Below are 13,562 nucleotides of genomic sequence, written 5' to 3'. Positions count from 1 at the left end.
ACGGCTATTGTTTAAATGTGCACAAAAATCTCAGCCACCCAAGAAACAGGATGTTTTTCCCAAAGTAAAATCATTCTAGATATGACACTGTAAAACAAGTCCTATTAAATGTGGCATTTGATATCAGCATAAAATTTCCACTTGGCATATTTACTGATTGCCCCACCCCCAAAAAACAACTACATGCACATTTTAAAAGTGTGAACCTTACGTGTATTATCCAAGTTCACTTGATATAGATTTTAAAATGCAATATGGACAAGAGTCAAGTCCGGCATAAGCAATTCCAGTTTGACATCAATTAGTGAGTAGCTTTTACTCTTATAGACATATTTATAATGGAAAGGAGTGCATTTAGACTTTAAGGTCCTGCCAACTAATCAATTTGATGAACTAATTGATAATAAATGTTAATTGACAACTAACAGCAGTCAATTAATTGCATTTCAAATGCAGCTCCAGGAAGCTGAGTTGAACATTATTCTACCTCAAGCTACTCAAATAATAGCTCAGCAATGACTTTGCAATAGGCTACAAAGGTCAGAATGGCCTAGCCTTTCCCTTATTAGGAGATCTGGGATCCCAGGGCAGAGGTTTACAAAAGCAGCAGCAGCAGCTCATGACCAAAGCTCTCCTCTCCACTCCAGGGCTGAGTCTTTTTCTCTGAGACAGTTTGCTGGCCTCATAAAAGTCTCCTGTGGCATTCCCCTTGGGTTGCAATGTGGAAAGCCAGTGCTCAACTCCAAAGAAGTAGTTGATTCTGCCAGTTATATAATCTGTCTCACTGAAGGAGCCACTTAACTCAAATCTAAACTTAGATATGAGGAGGGTTCTGTTTAGTTATGTGTCTTTGCAGCAGGAAAATATATGCCCTGTTTTCTGGGTTCTACAATGAGAGAGAGTCAAAGAACAAAGTGAGATGGTCAACTCTTGAATCTGGTACAATTCAGTCCTCAAAAATGTCTGTAAAATCAAAATATTCTTCATTTTAGTCAACTAATACATATTAAAAACCCCAAGGGGTAAATTGAAAGCTATGACTGTTTTCTCAAAATGAAACTCATTTGTGTTTGTAATAAAGGTTTGACTGGGCTTTTGGACTCCAGGGTTTTTGGACTCTTTCTCTCCTCTTTATCTAGAATGTTCTTTGGTAAAGAATGGCCTAGTGGATCACACCTTTACTTCATTCAGACCTCTGCTACAGGTCACCTCCTCAGAGAGGTCCATCTCAGCCATTCTACTCCAAACCTACACACAATCCTTTGTTCACTTTCTGTTCTTTTATTTGCTGTATTTTTCTCTCCAGCTCTTCTTTCTTCCTGGCAGTACACATTCTCTTATTTATTTATCACTGATCTCCAACACTTAAACCTAAACTCCACAGGGGCGGAACTTGGAACTATTCATTGTTTCCCTAGTGCTAAAATGGTGTTCAAAGTGGGTTCTCCATAATGCTTATTGAATGAGTGAAACCCTTCTGGAAATCATCCCTCTAAGTGAACTGCTAAGATGGTGTCACCTCTGGCTCAAGGCAAACATCTAAGGGCACTGTGGTGAAAACTGGACTAAGGTGAGAAGGGAACCCACTCCATCCTTGGCTGCATGAGCCATGTGACTCTGGGGAAAATCACCCCACCTTACTGGAACTCAGTTTCCTCATTACAAAATGAGGGGCTTTGACAAGATGATTTTTTAAAACTCTTTCTCACTCTAAGTTTTCTCTGATTTTGTTATTTAATTTGTTCTATTTGAAAGAAAACAATTCTCCATTGTTCTTTTCTGGCTATGTTCTCTTTTGGAAAAAAGAATAATACAATAGAATCATGTGTGTTTCATAAAAATTGTTACCTCAGAAGGCTTTATGGAGTTAGAAAATGTCACTATAAAGTTAAATAAATGGCAGCCAAGGGAGAAATGAGCAGGGAAGACAGGGAGAGGCTAGAGATTTTAAAGGAAATTTCAAGTGAGACCTGAGATTTCAAGATACAGCTGGAGCAAAGAAGGCCCTCTCACAGGGATGAGGAACATGTGGGGTCAAAGGAGTGATGGGGGAAAATGTAAAGGTAAAATGGACAGAGATGGGGGAACTTTTTAAAAATTTTGGACCTCCAGCAATACAATGTAATGGAGTGGTTTAATTTTAAGAAAAGGGAAACAACCATAATTCTGAAAGAGACGGCGAGACAGTCCCCTGCGGACGGGTGGGGGTGAACTACAGTGGGGAGTGAGCGGTGTGAGTAATAACCCCACACGTCCAGACAACTGTGAGCACTTCAGGCACATCCAAGGAGAAATAAATGTAGCTGGAATCAATGCTTCTGGCTATGAGGACACGGATTTCCACATCCTTGTTGCTCTTCCTTGGATCAGATCCAAGCCAAACTCCCCAAACCCCTAATAGTTTGACCAGAAAAAAACTCTAATTTTCTCCCAAAAAGGTTAATCAAAGTGCTCAAATTTGCCTCGTTTAGAAGGCAGTTGGTTGGGTTCTTCCTCATTTTTTAAAAAAATCAGTTATCCTCTACCTGCTTTGGTCTATTGTTCTGTTTTTAAAAAATTATGAGAGAAGCTGGTATAGTGACCTAAAGTCAGTCTTTCATCTTCCTTTTGAATGTCAAAATGATACGCAGATACCCTGGGGTAAGGTGGGAAATCCTATTCCACATGGGGATAGAGTCATAAACTCTTATGGAATGTCATTGTCACGGGCGAATTCAGATATTATTTCAATAAACTCCTTTGAGCAACATAATCTATGAGTTTATTAAAAGACCCTCAGGTTTATCTGGTGGACTATAAATAATCTATATGCTCTTTCAAACAAAAAATTCAAATGGCAGAGCAAAGGCATTAAGCTTTCCCCTCAAGTTACATTAGGAGTGGATCTGTTGGCTGCCAGTGCAGCCTCCTGATACGGTACAAGGGCTGGATCCGTTCCTAATGGAGCTTGATGAGAACAAGGACTGCATCTGGATTTCCCACAGTCTCAGAATGAGTGGTGGGTGAACCAGGGTTCAGAAGCACACAAATAAGCTGGGGTTATTTCTTTTCACCTTGTCAGAGGAAGGAAGGGGATTCCATTTGCTTTGTGTCCCTCCGCGGAACTCTTCATTACCTTCTCAAATTCCCCTTGCCGCTAGACAACTAGGGTTTTCTTCCAGCTCCACCCCCCTTACCCTCTCCCTTGCTACATCCTTCAATCTCTCCTTCTCTGTGTCCTTCCCATTTCCTCACTCGCATAGACGTCTAAATTCTAGCAAACAGAATAATGACAAATAGAAGCTGCTAATTTCCTTTTCCACTAACACTGCAGTCTTTTTTTTTTTTATCCTCTTGGGGTCTGTTTTTATGTATTCTAAGACACATAATTTGCTTGCTCAAAATCTGAGATTTCATTCCAGTCCAGATTCAGAGAAGATGCTACCTGGAGTTTGTTCTCTGATGAGATCCTGCTGTATAGCATAGCGAACTATATCTAGTCACGTGTGATGGAACATGGTAGAAGATAATGTGAGAAGAGTGTGTGTGTGTGTGTGTGTGTGTGTGTGTGTGTGAGAGAGAGAGAGAGAGAGAGAGAGAGAGAGAGACTGGGTCATTTTGCTGTACAGCAGAAATTGACAGAATATTGTAAATCAATTATAATAGAAAAAATAAAAATCTTAAAAAAATGTTCTCTGATGGGATGTTTTCTGAAAACAGGAATCTTCCATTTTTGTCTTTGCAGTTCACACCTAGATTAGACCATGCTTTACATTAACACAAAGTAAAGCAAATGAATGGATAAATTGAATGGGTGTTTGGGTGTAATTTGAGTGTAACGACATCAACATTTCTTATAAACCTAGTAAATATTAAAAGACAAATAGTCGTTGGAGAAAATCTCAAATGCCAGTCTGTTTTTAAAGAATCATTTATTGGACCAATCTTTAGATGCAAATGGTCTGGATCCACCCAATAATGAGAAAAAGGGACACTCGAAAATAATCATTTTAAACGTACTTGCATAGTCTCAAAAATGTTATGGATTACAGTGGGAAAAACTGGTAAGTTTTCAATTGAAAAAGCAGCTAACAAATCTCCTTTGAGGAACATTCCATAGAGAACCTGACCAATAGTCCTTAAAACTGTCAAGGTCATCAAAAACAAGGAAAAAATTGAGAAACTGTAAGAGCCAAGGGGAAAATCTGAAAAACTGTGACAACCAAGTGGAGCCTAAGAAGATGATGACTAAATATAATGCTCTATCCTGGATAGGATCCAGAGAAAAAGGACATTAGGAAAAAAATGAGGAAATCTTAATAAACTAGGAACTTTAATTAACAATAATGTATCTATATTGTTTCATTAACTAAAACAAATATGCCATACTAGTATAAGATGTTAATAACAGGGGACACTGGATATGACATATATTGGAACTTACTGTGTCATCTTTGCAGAGTTTTTTGTAAATCTACAACTATTCTTCAAAAAAGTTTAATTTAAAAATTCAAAGTAAATAAAATATTTTTAAATAATTGATTGTTATAGAAATGTTTTAAAAATATACAACAAACTTCTCTGCTTTCTTAAATGGCAGTTGCAAGCATGATTTGATCTTTTCTTTAAAACTAGGGTACACTGTGAATTGTTTTTATCCCTTGTGATAATACAAAGACTATTGCTTCCTCTCTGGCAGTCTGAAATCAGTGTGCATTTCTTCTGCATGTGCTTACTTTTAGCAAAGTCTCCCTGTAATATATTATATCTATATATTATTCATATCATATTATATATTACTCAATTGTATATATAAGGTAAAGCATTTATATATTATATAAAGCGTTTAGAATGCTGCCTGGGACCATAGTAGAAAGTTTACAGTGACATTAATATTGCATGAACATAACTGTTACTGTTATTACCTACTCTAAGCAGATCATTAGCTTTGGACTTTTCTAGTAACAGTGATGAATGGGTTGTAACCTATTCATATTTGTTCACCTGGCTGATGTTGTAACCAAATATGGACACTATTTAGTGGTCCATCAAGGTAAAGAATTAGGTCTTTGCAAACATAAAGAGTGAAAGATGATTCAGCTGGGAATCACAACTCTGTTTTAGGTCCCATTGGTCCCGTCAAACAAGCATGGGAGTTCACACATATTCCTGCCCATCTTCTCCCTCACTAAACTCTGACTTGCCCACATCTCCCAGATCAAAAATGTACCATGGAACAGAAAATAGATACCTTGTTGCAAAGCACCCAAGTGAACTGCAGATTGTTTGGGAAGGTGACTTTATAAAGTATCTTTCTTGTTTTCAATTGCTTCATGACGGAAAACCCTTGAGTGGGCCGCCTGGAGGAAGCTGTGGGTGATTGGTTCGGTTCACTCTCAGGCAATGTGGTATTGGAAAAATCCTCTCCAGACATTTGCAGGAACCCTCTGCCTGGCTCCACTCCTGCCAGTCAAAAATGAGGCAGGCCTCCCCATTTGGCAAGTGGCCAGAGGAGGGTGCTCTGTTGTTAGGTGAAGATCCTCCAGGAAGAGAGGAAAACCAACAAACTGGGATCTTCTTTACTTTCCATCTTCCTTCAAACCTACGAGCAGAGCCCTTGTGGTGTTTCTCCTTTTTTTGTCTCGTCCTGTCACTCTCTAGTCTTTGAACAATAGAACCAACAATGGTCTTGTCTAAATGATTTCACAGGCTATTATTCAGACACTCAACTTTTAACATTTCAATTTTGTCATTCTATTTCCACACAAAAGGTGCACTTCTACAGTATAATGTTCTCAGAATTATGTCAACGAGCAGTAATGGCTTTTAACATTAAGTTGATCATTAACAACTACATTATCTGAGGCATAATCAGTACTTCAGCCTTTTGAGTGATTATGACGCTACGGAATTTGAAACTAATAGGAGGATGCACTCATAACAACATATAAAAATATTTACATGGTAATAAAAGATTAGTGAAAAGCAAATAGAAACTGCATAATGAAAAAACGCAAACATTTTATTTACAAAATGTGAATTTCTAAAAGAGAAAAACAGCAATATGACAACAGTAGCATTTCTTTGTTCATAAAGCGTTTTAATATTGTACCTAAATATTCTGTGTAGAGGTCATTTCAGTGGAGCTGTTTAAGAAGGACATTACCCAATAAGTTTGTATCTTTAAAACAGTGAATAAAGTAGAAAGAGGATTCTATGCTTTAACTACTACTGTATTTTCACAAATTTCCAAGCTATGTGGCAAAGAATGCTGAATTGATGATCCTGAGTCTTGTCTTTAAAGCTGTTTTCCTCTCCCCCCACCATCTCTTTCATGATAAATCTTTTCAGGTATATTTACCCACATGTTTGCAACCATGCAGCATTCAAGACACAAGGAGAACAGTCATAGTAGTGACACCAAATTCTGAAGAGAAGCCCAAGTCTAAATGGACCATGTCTTTCATATGATTCTGGATTTTGATTAGAATCTATTAATCTTAATAAATAGACTTCTCATAAAGAATCAAGCCAGTGTCCATATAATCATAAAGAGTAACATCCATGCTATTCTTTTCCTATGATAAAATAATCAAATTTCCAGCAGTCTATCCTTCAATAAATTCCTAATACTAGAAATAACAGCACACAAAGTTTATCACATTATGACAGTGACTATCAAACCAAACTAAATACCCAAAAGAGAGAGATGGTTAAGAAACCAATGGCTACATTTTCATTTTCACAATGATAAAAGATGGCTTAGCCATTTCTTGTGGTGTTTACCAAAAATAAAACTAAAGAAAATATTTATAAAATTAAATGTTAAAAGAAAAAGACACAATTGCACTGTGTGTGCATGTAAAGCACTATGCACAGAAAAAAAAAAAAAAACCAAAAAAGAAAAAACAAACCAAAAAAAAAACAGGGGAGGAGGTGACTTAGGGGAAGAAAATATACCAAGTAAACAGTGTGGTTTTCTGGGCAGTGGTTTTTCCTTCTCCCCCACCCCCTCCTCCTCACCCTTCTTTCTTCTCTATACTTTTCTATATTTCCCAAATTTTCTTCAAAGAGAATACATTATTTTTCCCATTTGAAAGAGGATGTATATTTAACTCTGTTGTTTACTTGGCCTTGTTGGAAGATACTGAACCAAATATACATCTAACAAGAACAATGTGCAAAAACCATGACTGTCATTCTTCCACCACGGAGAGAGAGTCCTTTGATTTGAAAATACAGAAACTCTGTGTGGAGTACATGTGCCATTTGTGTGACTTCTTTTGGCTCCAAATCTTCCTTTCTCTGATTGGCCCCACCCACATTGATAAACCACTATCCTTTCCAAGTGGACTTTCTGTGCCCAGAGAGCTTTGCTTCAGCTCACACTCATTTCAGTTCACACTTACCTTTTCTAAGCTTGTCTCCCAACGTTAATACAAGAGGTTTATTTAGGGAATGGAAGCAGCATATTTTGAGGGAGAGTGGAAGGCTTTTATTGCTTCATTCCAGGAAACTGGGAAACATCTAAGAGAATGTATGTACCCTGATTGTGAGGAGGAAATTTGACATGACAGGTTGAGGTGCAAGAAGGCATATGGGCAAGAGGATACACACTCATTGCTACAAAGACCTCTGCTTGCTGACCTTTGCATGTGTCTTATTCTGTCTGTCTGCCTTTCCAAACACCTCATATATGATTTCTCCCTCCTAGAATACTCTCTCTTATACTGTCTATTCTTTATCAAACCCTGGCCCTATCTTTCTTTCAAACTTAGCTCATTTAAAAATAATACATATGAGCTTTATATATATAAAGATATTCATATCCTTACTTACGATACTGCATTTGATCACAAATCACTCTTCTAAAATGTTCCAACTAAAAACCACTTCAACTCTGTCATTTTTTTTTCCATTCCACAATTATATATTGAAAAATACTGATGCATAGAAGCATCACACCAAATTCATACTAATAAAATATGGTTAAAGTTCATTCTCTTGGATATCCTCTCTAAAATTTCAAAGATATAGGAAAATATCGTGAACCGTAAAACATGAGAATAGTGATTTTACTTATATAAATACATCTGAAGTTCTAGGAGTTCGTTTTATAGATGCGTATTTAACTCTGTTGCTCTTTTCTAATTTTCAATCAGTATTTCTTTAAAATACTTGGAAAAAAGCTTAGGTTTATCTTTGATATGTGGAAAGAATAAATATACTGAGAAAATACGAGAACAAATCAACCCAGATTTGTTGATTGTCATGCCAGCCAAAAGGTGATCATCTCCATTCTCCTACATGGTCTTTTTGCATGAAGATCCAGCTTCTTCTGCAACTAGGAATCCTGCTTCCACTGTCTCATACTTCCTGTCGCTCAGTATGTTTGTCCTACTTCTATTCCAAGAAGCTATATAATGGGAAGGCTATTCAGTAACTATAATATCATGACCTTCTTTCTCTCATAATGCTATTGAACAGTAAGTCAGGCACTATACTGCATGGGATTTACTAGTGAGCCTGTGTCCTCATGGATACTAGTCAGATTCATTTCTACTGAGCCATGATGGGAACTCCCCAGCTAACTCTTAGAACTATGAGACGCTATAAGAAATTTGTGTCTTTAGCCACTAAATTTTGAAACAGTTTTTTATGCAATGACAGAAAACCAGGACAAAAGTCATGCTTGATACTTTATAAAAACCTATGCATCATCACATAAGTTCCATGATGGCAGGGAACAGTACTGGATTACTACAAAAGCCTAACTGGTTTCTCACATTACTTTTGCTTCCAACCAATTATTCTCCACATAGCAGTCAGAATGACCATCACTATAACTTACATCAAAGCCTTTTCTGATCCTCAGACTAGTTTATGTTTCAATTATAAATTATGATTCTAGTCTACCCATCTCTTTCATAACATTTATTGCACTGTATTTTTAATCATAATTTGCATAATCACTATATAAATATTGTTCTCCCTCAGTAGATATTAATCCTTGTTAGGCAAGGATAAGACACCTTATCCATTGGCCTAACCCCAGCATTAAGCACAGTGCTTTGTTAGTACATGCTAGGTGTTCGATAAACATTTGTTAAATGAATAACTTCTTAAAATGTCTTTTACTTGATTTTGTAGTAAAAACTTATTTCTTAATAACTTTGCAACTTTTGAATATTTCTAGTTGCAAAGAAAAAAAAAACAAGTAATATTTTAGCCAATTTTTTTACAAGCTTCTAGAAATAGATCTTGAAAATAGTTACCTGAAATGTACTCAAACCTTCCAATCTTAAACTTGGGATTCTCTTAAGAAAATCAGAGATCTGACCGCTCTTTTTCGAGAATAGGTCTTCAGACTCTATCTTACTGGTCAAAGCAATATAAAAAATAATTCTCCCACTTTTCCCCCCCGTTATAATTTTATTTTCTATAGAATTTTTTTAAATGCTATTCTACATTTTATGTGCATATTTATATTTGTTAACTTATTTAGATTAACAATAAAAGATTCTCCAACTCCTTCTTTGACTGAACATGGAAAACATAAAGCCTTAGTTAATATAATAATACCAATCCTAGAAAATAAAAATCATTACCAAAAAATTTTCTACATTAATAAAAAATGGAGCCAGACAGACTGTTAGGTAAAGCATATGATAATGAAGCACAGAACTGGTTAAACACGAGGACACTTCCCTATATAGGAGACTAAAGGCCTAAATATTCAATAATGAAAATTTTAGCCATATGTGCACTTATATGAAACAGATTATTAACAGTTATTCTCCATAAATATAAGAAATGAAATACAATAAATCGGAATAATTTTAAATTATTTTTCTGAAATCACAGCCATTAAGCAGTGATGAGCATTCAGAGGATATATTCATCACAATACATGTATGACAGAAATACCAAGTTCATCTTGAGATGTCAAAAGGAGGCGAATGCTACAAATGCTTATATGCAAAAACATTTTCAGAGTAATTACATTTTTTGGACAACATTTTCAGCATTCTTTTTCTTTTTTTCTTACATATGTTTCTAAATCTGTGTTTGGAATCCAAATTTTAAATTTAATTACAAGCAGAAGAATATGCCTACTTAACATCTAATTTGGTCCTAAATTACCCTTAAATTCATAGGGACTCATGGAAGTTTAAGGTTGGAAGTTTCCTAAAGTTCATCTCACCCAGTGATTTTCAGAGATTAAAGTGCTTTAGAATCACCTAGAGGCTTATTAAAATACAGTTTGCTGGGCTCCACCCTCTGGGTTTCTGAATCAGTGGGTCTGGGGTGAGGCCAGAGAATTTGCTTCTTTCATTCCCAGAATGTGTTCATGTTACTGGTCCAGAGACCTGGCTTGGAGGTTCACTGGTCTAACCTACTCTCACATTTTATAGATAAAACAGTAGAAGCGCAGAAAACTTAAAAGATTAACCAAATGATTCTGCCACTTTCAGTGGCAAAACAGCAGGAAAAGGCAGGCCTAGAAGGCAGCTTTTCTATTCCAGATTGCACGTTCCTTCGCTTCTACTTTCTCATTTTGAGGTGTATTCAGTATCATATGAGGTGTTGATTAACAAGCTGCAGAAAAAAAAAATAAGTCACAGCTGAGGAAAAGGGAAGGCAATGTAAATATCCTCTCTCCCAGTTGACAAAATTAAAGACATGCAGGACTGCATCAAAAATTGAATGATTCAGGTATTTCTTTGTGGCCACTACTCCGCTTTTGAAGTTCATTTCCCTCTAAACATCTAAGGCCTTACTTTGCATTCTTACATTGCAACGTCTTTGTTGATAACTTTTCAGTAATTCCATTAAAGCAAATCACAGGGTTGTCAAATCTTCAAGGATCAGAAGATCATGAGTTGACAAGTAGCAGATGCACAGAAAGAAGTTTTAAATAACATGCATTCATTCCCCATGTGGAGTAAAGTAGAATACCTATTACTCTGTGATAGTAAAAACCAGCCGGGAAGTAACAAAGAATGGAGTTATGCCATGATATTTACTGTTTCTCCCACTTTTATTCAGTGAAGAATCAAAGAACTCAGAAGAAAGAGAACTCTCAGATTTTTCAAACAAGCTGTTTCTGTTTAAGGACAGAAGTTTCTGTTAAAATTTAGTATAATTGTGATGTCACTGAGCACAGTGAAAGCTTCAGGCAAACAGAACATTCTCATTGTAATACCACTACTGTAGGCATATTTGAAACACTATAGCTTCTTCAGACTATAATTATAACTGTTTGTTGCCTCTGTGGTTTCAAAGATAATAGAAGTTGTTCACAAAATTTACACAACACTGATGTGTTGCATATAAAATATAGACAATCACGTGCAAAATATCCCATTATATATTTTCTCATAGAGAGAAACAGCTGAGAAACCTACAGACCATCAAATTATGACTCCAGTGTTTCATTACAAGCAATTAGACTCCGGAACCCAAAGGTACAACTAAAATGCTTGGTGTAATTTGGCTAATACCATTTAAGAACTGGGCCACAGGTGTTTAAATCTGCAGAAAAGAAAAGTCCTGGTGGCTCTGGGGTCTTATTACTTATTTGTAATTCCTTCTATAGCTGGAGCATCAAAAGTGGGACTAGGGAGAAAATATCTGGTAAGTGAGGAGAGAGATTCAAAATTCCACTGGTTTATTCCATAAGCACTGAGTGAATGACTACACAATTCTTGCTTCAGTGAACTCAAAATCCAGCAGGAGAGGTGGGCATAAATACACTCCTTCATCAAATGTTAAACAGTGCTGTAAAGAGATCAGTACAACCTGTTACTAATGTTATAAGACAGACTGCTTCTGTGTTCAAAGGACTGAGAAATTAGGAAGTTATTGCCAACAAATGACACTGATCTGAGTCTATAAGAATTAAAAAGTAGTTTCCATATGGAAAAGGAAATCATCTGGCAGGAAATAAAGATATGAGAGACAGGTTGAGGTCATACCTCTTAGAAAATGATGCTAAGGAGTCATGTTTCCAGAATATAGGAGCCATGGGGAGTGTTGGAAGGCTGTAGGAAGAGTAGTTTCTGGGAAGCACACCTGAAAAAGGTAGACAAAAAAAAAAAAAAAGATGTCTTTTTGTAATGCCTGGCTGAGTTGTTGTAATAATACCCTCTTTAGAAATCAATCACAAATAATCTAAGGAGTTAAAAAAGAGATTTGGAACAGACTTTTGCCCTGAGGTATCTGCTAATTTCTGGTGGCCTAGAACCTGAATTTCAATGAGTCATTCTTTAGTGACAGGACACAAAATTGAGGCCAAAGTAGAAATGGACATCACCACAAAAAGATAAATGGAAAAAAAAAAAACCCCTAAAAACTACAAATAACAAAAAAAGCAAAAAATAATTAAATTATAATCAAAGACACAATATGCAGCATCAGCACAACAAAAAGTTAGTTCTATGACGAGACTAATAAAGAACAAATCTCTGACAAGAATAATCAAGAAAAAAAAAGAAAAATGCAGAGTAGACAATTTGGGGTGTGTGTGAAAGGGGGACTTAGGAATGTAGAACATAATAAAAAGATAGTAAGAGAATACTTTGTCAACTTTATTGTAGTAAATTTGAATGAATCTGTGAAATGGACAAATTTGGGGAAGAATTTGCAATCTAACTTGTTTATGAAAACCTAGAAAATCTGAATCACCTTAGAACCCTCTCAAGAAACTAAAAATATTTTAGAATTTCTCCCAAAGAAAAACACCTTATTGAAATTGTTCTTTTGGTGCCTTTGACAAGGTAATCAAGAAACAGATTATTCCACTATTTTAGAGAGGAGATAAAAATAAATACTCTCTAACATATTGGGTGAAACTAGCATATCCTTTATACCAAACCAGACAGAGTCAATTTGAAACAGAAAAATATGGGCCAATCTCACACAAAAAAATATTAAAAAATTAAATTTGAGAATATATGAAGAAAATAGCACACTATTAACAGATTATGATTACTCTCAAAAAGCAGGGTTAATTCAACATGAGAAAATTATGAGATTGCTTCATTACACTAAAAGATTAAAGGAGAAAATTCAAAGTACATAAACCTATACATCCAAGAAACTCAATAAACTCTGGTAGGATAAACACAAAGAGATTCTCACCAAGACACATTATAATCAAAGTTTCTTTTTTAGGGCCACACCAAATGGCATATGGAAGTTTCCAGGCTAGGGGTCGATCAGAGCTGCAGCTGCCAGTCTACACCACAGCCACAGCATCATCAGATCCAAGGCACATCTGCAACCTGTTCTGCAGCTTGCAGCAATGCCAGATACTTAACCCACTGAGGGAGGCCAGGGGTTGAACCCTCATCCTCATGAATACTAGCCAGGTTCTTAACCTGCTGAACCACAACAAAAACTCTGTCAAGCTTTCAAAAGACAAAAACAAAGAGAGAATCTTAAAAATAGTACATAAGAAGCAATTCATTATGTATAAGGGATCCTTAATAAGATTATAAGCTGATTTCTTTTCCATATGTCAATAGGCAGTAAAATGACCTATTTAAGCACTGAAAGAATAAAATTATCAACCAAAAATT

The sequence above is a fragment of the Phacochoerus africanus genome, chromosome 3, assembly GCF_016906955.1.
Source record: "Phacochoerus africanus isolate WHEZ1 chromosome 3, ROS_Pafr_v1, whole genome shotgun sequence".
NCBI classification, from domain to species: domain Eukaryota; kingdom Metazoa; phylum Chordata; class Mammalia; order Artiodactyla; family Suidae; genus Phacochoerus; species Phacochoerus africanus.
Note: the sequence above shows the minus strand (reverse complement) of the source record.